The 15,144-nt window shown below is 43.5% G+C and overlaps 1 protein-coding gene across 2 annotated transcripts in view; it reads right to left on the bottom strand.

The window, feature by feature from the left end:
* Positions 1-15,144, bottom strand: part of RAB23 (RAB23, member RAS oncogene family) — a 41,959-nt gene that overhangs the window by 17,392 nt on the left and 9,423 nt on the right. The window contains exon 3 of one of the 2 annotated variants that reach the window (XM_055714165.1): positions 3,332-3,495. The gene's annotated coding sequence lies outside the window, so the exon portion shown is untranslated. Of the gene's footprint in view, positions 1-2,811; positions 2,977-3,331; positions 3,496-15,144 lie in introns of those variants that run through there. The other variant, XM_055714164.1, reaches the window with a different exon arrangement.

Genomic DNA, 15,144 nt, shown 5'->3' with positions numbered 1-15,144 from the left:
TGGCCACCTGGGCACACTGCTGGCTCATATCAGCCAGCTGATGACCAGCACCCCCCGGTCCTTTCCCACCAGGCACTTTTCCATGTGCTTTTCCCCAGGCCTGTAGCCTTGTGTGGGGTTGTTGTGACCCAAGTGTAGGACCCAGCACTGAGCCTTGTTGAACCTCATAAAATTGGCCTTGGCCCATCAATCCAGCCCACCCAGATCCCTCTGCAGAGCCTTCCTGCCCTCAAGCAGACCAACACTCCGCTCAAGTTGATGTTGTCTGCAGATTTACTGAGGGTGTACATGATCCCTTCATCCAGATCCATACAGATCAGGATAATATCCAGACCTTGATGAAGTCCTGTTTACAGGACTGGCCGCAATACAGAGTCCTGGGGAACACCACTTGGGACCAGCCGCCCACTACATTGAATTCTATTCACCCCTATTTTACCCAGCAAACAGTACACCCGTCTAAGCCACAAGCAGCCAGGTCCTCCAGGAGAATGCTGTGGGAAACTGTGTCAAAGGCTTTACTGAGCTCCAGGTAGGCAACATCCACAGTCTTTCCCTCATCCACGAAACCAGGTCACCCTGTCATACAAGGAGATCAGGTTCATCAAGCAGGACTTTCCTTTCATAAACCCATGCTGACTGGGCCCCTAGTTGTCCTGTACGAGCTGTGTGATGGCACTCAGGATTATCTGCTCCATAACCTTCGCTGGCACGAGATCAGAATGACTGGCCTGTAGATCCTTGGATCCTCCTTCTGGCCCTTCTTATAGATGGGCATCACATTGGCTAACTGCCACTCAGCTGGGACATCCCTGGTTAGCCAGGACGGCTGATAAATGGATTAAACAAGGCTCAGGGAGCACTTCTACCAGCTCCCTCAGCACCCTTGGGTGGATCCCATCCAGCCCCATGAACCTGCATGTGTCTAAGTGGTGTAGCAGGTTTCTGACCATTTTGCCTTAGATTATGGGGAATGCTCCCCATCCCTGTCTTCAAGCTCAGAATCGAAAAGTGTAATTTCATCATCACTATGCCCAAAATGGCCTCCAACCACCACACCACCTACAGGCCCTTCCCTGGTCACAAACAGCAGGTCCAGCGGGGCTCTCTCCGGGCTGGCTCCCTCACCAGCTGTGTCGGGAAGCTCTTGCACACACTCCGGGAACTTCCTAGACTGTCTCCTCTCTGCTGTATTGTATTTCCAGCACAGGCCTGGTAAGTTCAAGCCCCCCATGAGAAGAAGGGCTAGCAACTGCGAGGCTTCTTCCAGCTGCTTATAGAATATTTCATCTGCCTCTTCATCCCGGTTGGGTGGTCTGTAACAGACTCCCATCAGGATACCTGCCCCGCTGGCCTTCCTCTTGATCCTTACGCATAAACACTCAACCCTACCATCACCATAATGAAGCTCTAGACAATCAAAACACTCCCCAACATCCAGGGCTACGCCACCACCTCTCCCGCCTTGTCTACCCCTCCTGAGGAGTTTAGAGCCATCCACTGCAGCACCGCAGTTGTGCCAGTCATCCCACCATGCTTCCATGACTGCAACTGTGTCACAGTTTTCCTGCTGCACAACGGCTTCCAGCTCCTCCTGTTTGCTGCCCGTGTAGGTGCACTTCACTTGGGCTATTGGTCCCGCCACCTTTTGCGAGGGGGGGAGAAGCCCTAATTCCTACGTGACTGTTCTCAGGCGCTTCCATGGATTCTAACACATCACTAACCCTGGTGTCTTTGCTGCTGCATGGATCTGCATCCCCTGCCTCCACTGAGACAGCAGACTGAAGCATCTTGCTGGCACACCATCCCTCAAAACTTACTGTCTCTAGCGAGCCTGGTTTTCTCCCTTTCTCCCTTCAAATCTAGTTTAAAGCCCTTTCAATAAGCCCTGCTAACTCCTGTGCAAGACGCTTTTCCCCCTTTGAGGCAGGAGTACCTCATCTGTTGCCAGCAGGCCTGGTGTTGTGTAGACCAAGCCATGATAAAAAAACCCCAAAATTCTGCCATTGGCACCAGGCTCAGAGCCAGGTATCGATCTGCTGGCTCTTCCTGTTTCCTCCCTCATCATTCCCTGCAACTGGAAGGATAGAGGAGAACATCACTTGCGCTCCTGATCCTTTAACCAGCCATCCCAAGGCCCTGACATCTCTCTTGAGTGCCCACAGACTTCTTGTGGCAGCTTCATCGCTGCCCACCTCACAAAAGCCGTGCCTCCCCTGGGTTCGCTGTGCTGGGGTACCGTCACAGCAACACTGCACACCTGCAGATTTCTTCTGAAGAACTAAGTTACCCTCCTTTCAAAGGAGGAAAACACATCTGTTTTAAAGATTGTGCCCATCACCACACACACATCACCCCGCGCTGTAAGGGCTGGGCTACCTGACACCCTCGCTGCAGCTCACCAGGCAGGTAATGTTTCTGGATTGCCTTCGGTTGCATTACACGTTACTATACATGTATTTTTATCAGGTATTCGGCACGCACCGCTAAAACTGCCGCTATGTCTCCCCCCAGCAATCCGGATGGCCATTTTAAGCGAGGAACTGCGCTCGGCAGACGGCCGCCCGGTGGTCTCCCCGCACAGGGCTGCCCGCAGCCGCCCCCCGGCCCTGCCCGCGGGACGACGACGCCGCCGCGGCCACGCACACGGCGGACGCTCGGCCGGCCGCCCCGGCCCCTTCCCGCGGCTCCGGCCCCTCCGGCGCCCGCCCCGCCGCCTCCCCGGCCCCACTCCCCGCCAGCACCCGCCCGCCCCGGGGCGCGCTCAGCCGCCGCCCCGATTCCCGCCTGCCCGCCCGCGGCTCCTCTCACCAGCCCCTCGCCGGAGCGGGGCGGGCGGCTCTCCCTCAGCGGGCACGGCGGCCGCTCCACCGCAGCGCCGGCGCGGCAGGGAAGGGGGGAAGGAGGGAAGGCGAGAAGGAGAGAAGGCGAGAGGAAACCGCTCGCTGGGGCCGACCCAACCCGGACGCATATCCCGGCTCCCCCGCCCGGAAGCGCCGTCAGGACTGGGGGCGCCGCTCGGGGAGGTGCCTGCCCGCTGCCCCCGCCCCCGAGGCGCCGGCGCCCCCGGTCCGCAAGCGGCGGGTGGGCGGGCGGCCGGGGCCGGCCGGGCGCCGGGGGGGTGGGCTGGCGGCTGGCCGGGCGCCCCCCGCGTGGCGTTGGGTTTCGGAGCTGTTGGTCGCCTGAGCGGGGGGAGAAGCCGGGGGAGGTGGCGGATGGGGTCCGCCTGCCCGGCTGCGGGAGGTTTTCGTCCGCGTCCCCGAGGGAAGGTGTGGGCGAGGCTGCGCTCCCCGGGTGCGTTCCTCCCTGCCCGGCGGCCTGTCTGCCTCACCTCGTCAGCCGTGGAAAAAACCTCTGCGTGGCCAGCCGTGGCCTTCCCGCCGGCCATCGCTGCCGGCAGCTGCCGCTCCCGGGGGGGTACCCACGGTTTGAGCAAGGTGCGGTTATGCCAGGTCTCAGCCCGTCACCGTCGCACGTGGTCTGCCAGCTTCCAGACTTTAAATAAAACAGAACACGTTAGGCTTTAGCATAATTGCAGAGATCGTAGTCTTAACGATCTTAAGATGTCCCATTGTGGCTTTTTGTTGTTTTGTTTGGTTTTTAAAGTTAGACTGATAAAAGATGTCCCCTGCCTTAAAATCCCCTTTTTTTTACATATTGCAAAGCACCTCCGGTTGGCTTGGGTGGCTGCTCCCAGTGTCCCCCAGCACTCCTGCTCAGGTACAGCCAAGTAACGCCTGGGTATTACCAAGTCTGTTGCTGAAAACCGAGGTCTCTAGCCCTGTCCCATGCTTCTGAGGCTACATCTTCACTCCAGAGTCAACTGCTGTTGCCTGTGCCTAAATAAATACCTTTTGGATTAGTGCATTTTGCAGCTACATCTCAAAAGAACAGTTAAATTTTACACATAATTTCTATTCTGAAATTTATGCTTTTGTTTTGTTAATGCTGACACTGGCTACTAGTCTCAGGGACTGTCTGATGCCAGGGCCAGAAGGCCTTAGACAGCTTTCTCATTAAGAGAAGTTTGTTACCTGCCTGATACCAAAGTAATTATGTCAGAAACGTTCCTTGTTCGTTGTGGGAGACGTGAGGTGCATGGCTGGGATTCATCTCACCTAATACCTATATTGTGAACATTTGTATGGTATGGTTCCCCTTCAGATGGCTGCCAAGTAGCCCAGGTGAAGGCTATGAGATTAAAGGAGACATATCCTAGCCTCGGTGTCCTAATTTAGGCAGTAAGTTGGTGACTGCTTTAAATAATTTTAGTTTTCTGTCCTTTAAATGCAGTATATTGGGTAATGCTTTTGTGAAGTGTAAGGCTAGAACATGCCTCTCATATTCGTGATGTGCAGGTTTTTCTTTGTGAAACGCCAACAATTCAGTAAGGTTAAACTATTCCAGCATGTCTTATGGGTATATTGAGAGCAATTCAGGAAACTTTTCTTATCGTGTCCCACAAAGGAAAGAGAAGAATGGTGGAACTGATACATTCACACATCTCAAGGCTTTAGCATGTATGTGATTTGATGACTCCTGATGAGATCAGCCAGCAGTGTGGCTTGTTTGCAACTAAAAAGCTGTATCTCTTTTCAGTTTGCCTAAATTACAATTCCAGTCACTGGATCTCACTATGTCTTTTCATGGAGACTGACGAGCACCTACTGCTGGGTATCTTTTTCGTTTGCAGGTAGAAGAATGCACTAATGAAATCGGCTGTGAAACTTCTCTTCAACAAACTGGATATTCCAAGCCCTGTAAGACAGCTATTGTAATGTGAACTTTTCAGCATCTAGATCACTTTCTGTGACCTCCTTTGAATGTTCTCCAGTATTTTGATGTTGTAAGCAGATACACCAATTTAGGAAGCAAATTATGCCAAATTAGTGTTACAGTAGTATATGTACAAAGGTAAGGCAACTTCCTACCTTCTACTTGTATTCCCCTTTACAGACCCCCAAAAGGTCATGCTAATCCCTTTTGCCATACCATTTCACCAAGGTCTCCTATTCAGGCAGTTTTCTGTACAGTCTCCTGGGATTACTGCTTTCCAGAGCATTTTTTAACGTAAGCATGTAGCCCATACTCTGTTTTTTCCAGATGTACTGTGGTGCAGTTAGCTACGCTGAAAAGATTTTGTTTGACTGCAAGGTAAATCAAGTCGATCTATAACAGGAAAAGTAATGCCGTCCTTTATTAAACTCATCTGTTTTTTAACAGCAAGCTTTACATGGACGTCATTATCTGATTAATCAGTAAAAATGTTAAATAATCTTTCCCCAAGAATCCTTGGGAGTCCCATTGGAGTCTCTCTGCTTGCTGCTATCTCCATAATCACAACCATGTTTTGAAATCTCTCAGCCAATTTAATGCATTTACTGCACAACCTGGTTTTTCCACACAACATAAGCATTTCAGCCAACACAAGGCCAAAGAACCCCCAAAAAAGGACAGCAACTTCCTGTATAATTTTTCTGTGAAAATATGCTGCGTGCTGGACTTTTAAGTCGCTTTATTTCTGTTAATGTAATGAAATATTTCCATTTATATGTTTCTATTTTAATATCTTAAATCCTTTTAAAGTTGGATTTTAATGTAGCTGCTCATATAGAATACCTAGGAGCTGAACTGCATGCTAATAAATCATAAAGAGTAAGATCGTACAGCTGAAGTAGAACATACAGGGTCGGAGACACAAGTGGAAGGTGATGTGCTGCTTTGAGTGGATGACTAAGGTCATTGCTTTGTACAAGTAGTGGGAAGCAACTTACAGGGGTGACAGTGGACCTTGCCACAGTGAGGCATGCAGCGCCCTGCAGTGATTCCCTGTCTCTGGCTTTCTCTCCTTTGTACTCGGCTGCTTAACAGAGAGATCAGGTTAAGACTTGCCAAGTGAGACACTTCTCCACAGTTCAGCAACTCATAGACACAAACCATCCAGACTTCTTGAGTCTGAGTTGGAAGCCAAGGTCTGCCTTTCAAATCTGCTGTCACTGATATTCTTCATTATTCTTTTTTTTCTCTCTCTCCCCCATTAGTAAAAGACTTGCAAATTTGCAATTTTGACCTACCATTTTCTTCCAAGTTACTATTTCTGTAACCACTTATTTTTGTAGATTTTATGTATTGTCCTCTCTATGATATCAGAGGAACTAATTTTCCAAATGATGCTAGTAAGGAATCATCTGAGTAGCCTAAAATAAAAAGGATCCCAAGCTTTTAATTAGATTCCAAGCTTACAGTTCACACCCAATACAGTGTCCTCTCAAAGCAGCTTTATGTTCTCTTTCTTTAATTAAACAGAACCTCTGCTGAAAGTTGGAGAAAAAATACACAACCCAATCATGGGAATATCTAGGTATGATAAAAACAGTCATTTGAATGCTATAGTATAAAAGTGTCATTAGTTACGCAGTATTTTTAATGAGAAGCCAATCTGCGAAATGTAACGTCACATCTTTTAATCAATATTTGCTTGCATTTTTGACACTAAAAATTTATTCTACAAATAATCCAGCTTTGTTTGGCATCTAAATGAAAAAAAAACCCAGGGAAAAATAAGTTCTTAGAAGCTATATAATTTTTCATTGCAATTTATTTTTAATTTTCATACTTTTCATTTACATATCTTACTCAATTTAAATTTCCATATATTTCACAAATGTATTAAAATATAATCTTTGACAATATTTTTATTTTTTTAAACTGAAATTGTATAATACAGTCTGACATTGTCATTTTGTAATCCCAAGGTTGGGGCCATATCAACAAGGTCAGAGAAAGAAAGACGTGTTACACTGAAGTATTTTTATGGCTATTTGTGTAATTTTGAGCATACTGTTTAAGACTGCAGTTACTAATGTATTGTTAAGTAAATCTTAAATATGCCCAAACCAAATGTAATCTATGAGTAGAAGTTAATGAGCCTTGAGATGTCAACAGTTCTGAAGATGCTACTCATGCTGAAGGCAATAGTTTCTATGCTTGAGTGTAAATAAAGCAAATAAACCAAAAGTTGCTGGCAGCAGTGCTTTCAGCTAATTCCAACTAATATATTCAGTGATGCTGTTGAATTATCAGGTACAAACAGTGTGTCATACAATGACAAAGTAGAATTTATAAATACAGTTATTTCTATTAACTATAGAGACAGATTAAAAAAATCAAAATAATTGATCCATGTGTTGTATGTTTTTTGGGTAGTAAAAATATAAAGAGAAGAGAAATGGAAATCTGAAAACTGAGGATGTTATCAGGATTGAAACACTAGATATTAGATAATTCAGTTATATGTATTGAAGAATTATGCATAGCTTTAGTATTTGCTATAGATTACTTCATCTGGAAATGCATTTTCCCAAAGAGAATGCTGAAAGTGTTTAAAGTTGCGTATGTTCAGAGTTACTGATAAATCAATACTAGCTGAGCTCTTCGTAGTAACGAACTTGATTCTCTTCTCCTGCTCTTGCTACTTTATATACATATCCAGTGAATGAAATGCGGTGGCTGTGTGATGAAGAGCAATCTGCCACCAAACAAGAAGGAAATGAAGATATTAACCTTAATTGGGTAATCATTTGAAAGTATTTCCCGGTAACGCAGAAAATGGTTATGTAACAGTTGACAGACAACAAAGGTACAAAGACATACATAGCAAAGGAGGGAGGAACTAAGTCAAAATCAGCAATAAAGAGCTTGAAATTAAATATTTGCTGTGGTGTCAGTACCATATTCCCCTGGAAAAGCAAGCTCTGAATACTGCTTATCAATCTTTCATGTGATGGATCTCCAAATCAAAATTTCAATTATCAGGGAGCAAAATGAAGAGTACTAGAAGTAGGAATTATTTGGGGATAAGAAAACAAACCAAACCTTCTTCTGATTAAAATTTGCTGCTGAAGGTAGCTGAAGAGAACTGTCTTAGTGATGATCAGAAGGCTTAGACAGTCAGATTTTTAAATTAGTAATTCATTCCTTTATTTGGCAGGATATACAGACCCTTCTGAAGCATTTTGGAGAACACAGTGCTTACTATAGTCAAGCAAACTGTTGGCTTATTTTTACTTTTATTTTCAGGGAATGTTGTTGATTGGAGCATTACGTCTGAATTTCCAGAATTTGGAGTGATGGAAATAAGTTTCAGGTTCACAGTGTTACATTTAGGCACCTGAGTTCATCTAAAACCATGTAACGGAGGCTATATGAGTTTTAGATATACTGAGGATTTACAGTTGCCTCAAAGTAAGTGCAGCTGAAGAATCTGAGTAACCTACAGAACTATTACCTGTATATGTACTTACATGCATACGTATATATACATGTACCTTACAGTACATGTGCATGTGTTGACTGAATAGCTTGTGAAAATGCATTTTTATACTTCTGTTTTGTGAATAAATGTTTTGACAGCATTTCTGGGAAGAATTACACAGATAGAATAGAAAGAGATACAAAGAAGGTGACAATAATCCTGTGAAATTAAAAAGGTTCCAATTAGCTGTTTTCTTAAAACTGTGAAATGTCTATTAGAAAAAAAAATGGAATATTGGTAGCAATCTTACTGTCAGGAAATTAGCTTGCTATTCAACAGGATAAAGTCAAAAGGTCTAAGAAGGCCAAAGGAAAGCAGACACTGCATTGCTTTAGTCTTGAGAACTTGTTAGGAAAATACATACAATTAACTAAAACAAAGCTACCCGGAGACTTAAGCTGTGAAGAGTTTTTCTTGCTACCACTGTCATTTGTAAGTGCTGTTCAGACTTTCTGCAGAGCTGTATTTTAATCCCTATGTGAAATTAGAGGAAAATGTTCCTATGAAGTGCAAAATGATAAACTAATGCCATTCAAGAATTGGAATCACCAGAATACAATGTTATAGTTAAGTGAGGTCATTCTCAGAGGCAGTTACAGGTTTTACAAAGATAGTAATTTGCTGCTTTTCTTCACAGATAACAGTCATCCATCAACATTTAGTTTACGCCCACATTTCTCAAGTTCTGTTTTGAGTCACTGAAGGCTTTGTAGGAAATAGATGATTTGAGAAATACCTTGTGTGACCTTATCTATTTTTTGGCCCAGTCTTGGCAGTTAATAAGATGTACTTACCAGTGTAATAGCATTTAAAACTTGCAGGGGCAAGAATTAGAGGAAAAAAAACATACATATGTGGGTCCTTGTAGCTAGGCATGTAATGTATTTGCCCGGTTGCCGGGTTTTTATTATTTGATAAATTTTCCAGGGACTGGAGTCATTCATAATTGCCACATTAGAAGTGGAAAAAATCAGCTTTGTGCACAATGAGTCATATGTGTGCAAACTATTTTTGAAGTAAATTAATGTCTTATGTGAGACTGATGTAACTTTATTTTAAACTTGCTCTGTTAGATAGGTGTAAATTTACTGTATTGAGTACTCAGCATCTTTATATCCTTATTTTTGGAAGCACTAGTTCTCCACATTTCAAATTTTGCATGCTGACAGGTGTCTTTGCAGATGCTTGTTGTTATAAAGCACTTTAAAGATGAACTGCCACATTATGTGCTGTATTCCAATTCAGTCTGTGAAGTTTAGCCCATTTCAGACAAAAAATACCATGAAACAAGCTAAATGTTTGAGATTACCATAAATCAATTTGTTTCAGGACACACATTTCTGAAATCAAGACATTGATAATCACTGAATAAAGCTTTGAAATACTGCACTACTACAAAACAACACAAGTATTTGGGGAAATTGTTGCTATGATCTACCACACTCAGGAAGAGACTTGTCTTTACCATATGTTACAAATTTGTCTATGTGATATCTCATCTGGTTTCTACTGTGAAATACCACGTGTCTTGTACTAAGAATCTATGGAAAAGTGCTGAACTCTGTAACAAAGAGAATGTGGATAACTATTTTGAGACTTGTGCAAATCTGTAGGTATTTTTAGATTATTAACACATACAGTTACTTTTAACACAACATAAAACGAAAGTATACAATTCTTAACATGTTACCCATTTGATATTTGCAGTTAAAGGAGACCTGTAAGATATTCATGATGCTGTGACCAGCCGCTGGTAGATCATATGGCAGATGGCATCTAATAAAATATCCCATCTGCAGTTACTTCTTAAACCTAATAGCACTGTGAGATTAAGGTGTCCTAATATGCAAGTTTATAGAGGAAAATGTTTTACATATCAAATACGATGGTTGTGGCAGAGATGAAAATGCTCTACTTAGATTCTTAGAGAAAAGTGGATTTGCTTTGCCTCATGGTTAAGCCAGAGAAATTGCCTGCACTCATGTAATGGTTTTGGTAATGTGGGGCTTCAGTTGTTTCCTGACGTATGCCAGGACTGAGTTTAGATTGATTTTTAGATACTTGCGTATCTGTTTTTTAGAAAAAAGAATTCCATTTATTGTCCTTTTCTTTACATAAACACAAAAAACCCTGCTAAATATAAATGAAAATGGCAAAAAGGACACTACAAGAGTGAAACAGGGTATTTTGCCTTAAAGCAATCAGAAAACTTTCAGGCAGAATTGTCAAGAAAACTGGTGCAACAATAATAGGTAAATTTGCTCTGAAATCTATACAATTTTACTTTGGTCCACACTGAATTAAACTGAATAAGTCTACTGCAAATGAAACAAAACCTTGCATTTGACTAAGTGTACAGACAATAAGTACCAAATGTTTTGATTTCACTCAGTAAAAAGCAATGTTAAAATAAACTGTTGGTATTTTTATTTAAGGCTACAGTACCCTTCCTCCTTCCTTCAGCTTCAATTGTGGCAGACAGGATAAAAGTCTTTTCTAGGCTCTGCCTCAGCATGCTTTAACAAAGATGTAATTTTCTCTGAAGCTCCCTTCAACTCTTACGGTTTGAACAGTGGAGCCTGAAGCTGAAGTGTGTTATTTCCTGTGGGGACAAGAACTTCAAGTCACAATTCAATGGTTCTTCACCCAGACTGTATGGCCTGACCAAGGCACACCCCATGCAGTGTTACTTCTGAGGCTTTAATGTCAGGTGAGGATGAAGTAGCCTCTCTGGATGACGCTCCCTTGTTGGAGGCATGGGAGCAGGGACTTGGCAGGCACGGGGGAACTTGTGTTGTTGATAATCTGCTGGAAAACTGAGGCACAGATTAGTTTGGGGAGCAGAGCAGAAGGAGGAGAGTGAGAAAGCATATCTTGGCTGCCTGTAATTTTATTGAAAGCTTTGCCAGACAGTTGGGGTGTGTATTTACTAAGCCTCCAATTAATTAACGCTACCTTATTTGGGACTAAAAGTTCAGATTGTAACAACTGACAAAATGTAAAAATATGGAAAGTCGTTAATTGTACTATAAAAATAATAAAACAGCTTGCTTTTATCTGAGATGTGTTTTAATCAAGAATGGCTAAAATTTGCTTATTCCCTGTGGAGCAAGATATTAATAGAAAATTAATAAATTATTAATACATTAATAAATATACAGTCCTGAGAGTAGTTATGAGTCTTTCTATGCCTACATAATTATTTCTGTTGTTCTCAACATATTGTATATTATACCTTAAAATGCTATAGGCTTGTTTTAAATAACTGCTGAAAAGAGCAACAAATACAAGTTATTTGATAAAAAAGTTGATTCCTGTGTCCTGGTAGCTGATCTGTCTTTTATGCCTCCTCCATAATGCTGGGGTTTTGTACATTTGCCATGAAGTAACTGTAGATCTCTTAACTTTTTATTTGTGTTTAGGACTACTATACAACATGATGAGTTTGACAGGAAATTTATGTATACTGAAGTTAGTGTACCTGTTTCATCAAAAATTATTTTTCATAAGGAAATAATTTGCTGTGGGAATGCATTAATTGAAGTAAAATGTCATTTGGTCAAACTTTCTCTCTCTGCTCAATTAACATGAATTATGTTTTTACCAATATGCTGGAAGGACATACCGGAGGGATAAAAGATTTGAGTTCAATCAGGCAGAAGAGGAATGTGAACTAGATTTCAGTTTTTCAAATTACCACTCTAAGCACTGGGCAAGTAAGCATAAAGAACTGCCAAGATGCTTCCTCATGCTTTGTGTGAGGTTGGAAGCTTACCAGATGATGACTCCTAGGGCTAACAGTGCATACTGTTCTTGTCTCACTGTCCTTGGGGGCAGATAAATTATATAATGTGATGGCAAGAGGGGTCTGTAATATGACAGGCTTAACTCTTCACCCTTTTCACACTTGTACTATATAGGTTTTTAGCAAACCTTCTTTATCAGCTGATTGGTGTATGCCTTCTGACTGTATCACCATATTCTGTATAAGGGGGCCATGCCCGTCACTGCCCCTTGGCTTCTAATTCGCCCTCGCTGTGCCTGCCGCCAGTGATGCTGGCAAAGTTCCAGCTATGCCGGGCTAGTTGAGGACCATTAACTACAAGCTAGGGCAGATGGGTAGAGTTTGGCATCACAGACTTCATTTTCACCCAAAACACCGAGTGTAGCTGGTGCTATTTCAGATGGGACGGTACCCTTTACATCCTCCACTGGATAATGGCCAGGTGACAGCTGCATCCCAGCCCAGTCTTTCTATTATCCAGCAGAGTTTTTGGGTGAGGGAGCCAGCACCTACTTGCGGGACCATATTGTTTTCCATTTTGGAGATTCCTAAGCTGAGTTTAGGACGAGAAGGGCCTTATCAGGAATGCTGTACCCACTGCCCTGCAGCAACAACAGCATGTGTCTGCCAGAGCTGCTGTCAGATTGCAATGAAAACGGGACAGAAGCCATTGTTTCCTATGGAGCCCAGCCAGTCCAAATGTCTGCATTTTAGCTGCAGGCTACTTTGGTGGCAGTGAATCCACTGCTGCTTTATAGCCTTTGAAATAATTTTAAAGCCCTCCAAGGACACACATCACCTCAGAAATGAAAGAAAATGTATAGGTAGGTAGGTAATTAGAATACGAGATCTATGCTATGACATAGGCATGTCACTATGGAGATACCTTTTTTTTGTCTGCTTCCTTCCTGTCTCCTTCTTGGTAGTGGATATTTGAAAGGGAATATAAACCCCTTAATAAACATGTTAAGAGAGATGTTGTGAGTTCAGACCCTGCCCAGCTGCAATATGACTGGAACCCAGGGTTTCCCAAGGTCCTGGGTAAGCACTCAAAAATTTGGTCTTTACGTGAAAGACCTTCTCCAAAGACGGCTGGGTTTTTTGAATCCTGAGTAAATGAAGACACTTTAAAATGGGAATTAGTTTTGATGTCTGAAGCCATTAAAATAAAGTGACACAGGAGAAAATTTTTTAGGTACACTTTTTTCTTTGGCATTTGTGATTGCCTTGTTCAGTCATCTGCAAATCCTGACTGGGGAGTGTTACTCTCTGCCTACCTCTGGACCTTTTCATATGTAAGATTAGGCAAACCATGAAGTTTGTTTTGTGACCTCAGTCATAGGCTTGGGCAGAGAAAGAAGATGAAAGGTGGACGTCCAAGGGAGATCTTGCAGCAGGGCCCCTGCATGCACCCCCAGGCTCTGCAGTCTCTGCCCCCCACGCAGGGGCTCGCTGCCTGGGCTGGAGGCCAGCTCTGGTACAGGGCAGCTGTGTAAGCTGGGATTGGGCTGCTGGGAACTGAGAGAGCTGTGAGATGCTTCTCTTGGGGATCTCTTCATTGTCTGGGAGCTGCATTTAAGCTCAGGCCCTCAACCTTGGTTCTCAGTGGAGCCACATTAGAGGTGTGGCTCTGCCTGGCCCCGATCCTGACCTGCTGACTTGATCTCAGACCTGCCAAGTCACCAGGGCTTTGCCTGGGCTGTGACCAACCCTGGTTGCTGTCACTGGACCTGCCCTACTTTCCTTGCTTTTGGAAATACCAGTCCAAGAAATCAGATATCACAGTGCAGGGGAAAAAAAAGCCTGAACCCCAGGAACCTGTAAGTCACTCCTGAACATCAGCTCAAAGACTTACTTTTCCTGTTTTCTCTCACATTCATACATTGCTTATTTATATTGTAAGGCCAGTTACAGCTGAGATGGGGTTAGAGGTCTTACCTCAGTATTCATTTCAGATGTTGTGCATTGCCAGATTAATACAAATCTCAGGAAAGCTCACGAGTTATTTTCCCAAAATGCCTGTCGGAGTCAGCTATATAACTTAACCTTTCCATGGAAAATATACATTGGTAAAATTGATGTCAACTATAAAATGTCACTGAAAAGAGGAGGAAATTACTGCATAGCTTTTCATTGTGAGGCACGGTAACCTGGTAGAGCACTGCAGCTTGCCTTACACAAGTAGGTTGTCTATAGCTCCTGTCAACAGAGGGATTGACTTTCTCTGCCAGCGGCTCTGTTGAAATGAATACAGGTCACACAACTTCCTAGTGGCATGGTGAGTTTTTGAACTTCTACTAAATGAGCAAACCATAGTTTCAGAGGAAGCTGTAACTAACTAATATGTGGAAATCCACCACTGACTGACTGACATGTCAAAATAATTTGGGCTGAAAAAAATAATCCCTCCTCCGGTATCAGTTGGGTTAGGAATTGTATTTAAACAAGTGTAACTATATGGCTATTTTGCTAGATTAGAAATGAGATTTCCTTATCTTGAAAACATGAGGGTTTGTACATGAGGATATCACCAGCTCCAAATTCCATGTCTGCCTCTTAGCAGTTCATTTGGGGATATACTGCGCTTCCTAACTTCTCCAAAGTCCACAGGAACACAGCACCCAGATGATGTTGCGTATCTCCACTACTAACAAAATCACCTTTGTAAATTTTGCTGTCAGAAAATTGAAAGAACCTGTTCTTTGAGCCCAAGTTGTATTTTGAGATCCTACTGTTATGCTAAACCGCTTTCTTCTAACATGGCATGCATTACATGAGGAGTCTGAACAGCTGGGATAACTAATCTGCTTTCAGGTTTGCTTTTAGAGCAGGGGTCCTCAAACTGTTTAACCAGGGGGCTGGTGCGCGGATGAAGTGGCAGAAGTCATTTGCAGCTGCTTGGTTCCCCCCCCCCCCAACCCCCGGCGGGGGGCAGGGGGGTTCTGTAAATACCGGGGGCCGGATTGAGGACCCTGGGGGGCCGTATCCGGCCCGTGGGCCGTAGTTTGAGGACCCCTGGTTTAGAGCTTTGCTGCGATAGAGTCTT

The sequence above is a fragment of the Falco cherrug genome, chromosome 6 (assembly GCF_023634085.1).
Source record: "Falco cherrug isolate bFalChe1 chromosome 6, bFalChe1.pri, whole genome shotgun sequence".
In the NCBI taxonomy this organism is placed as follows: domain Eukaryota; kingdom Metazoa; phylum Chordata; class Aves; order Falconiformes; family Falconidae; genus Falco; species Falco cherrug.
The sequence above is the reverse complement of the archived record's forward strand: the minus strand, read 5'-3'. Positions and strand labels throughout refer to the sequence as shown.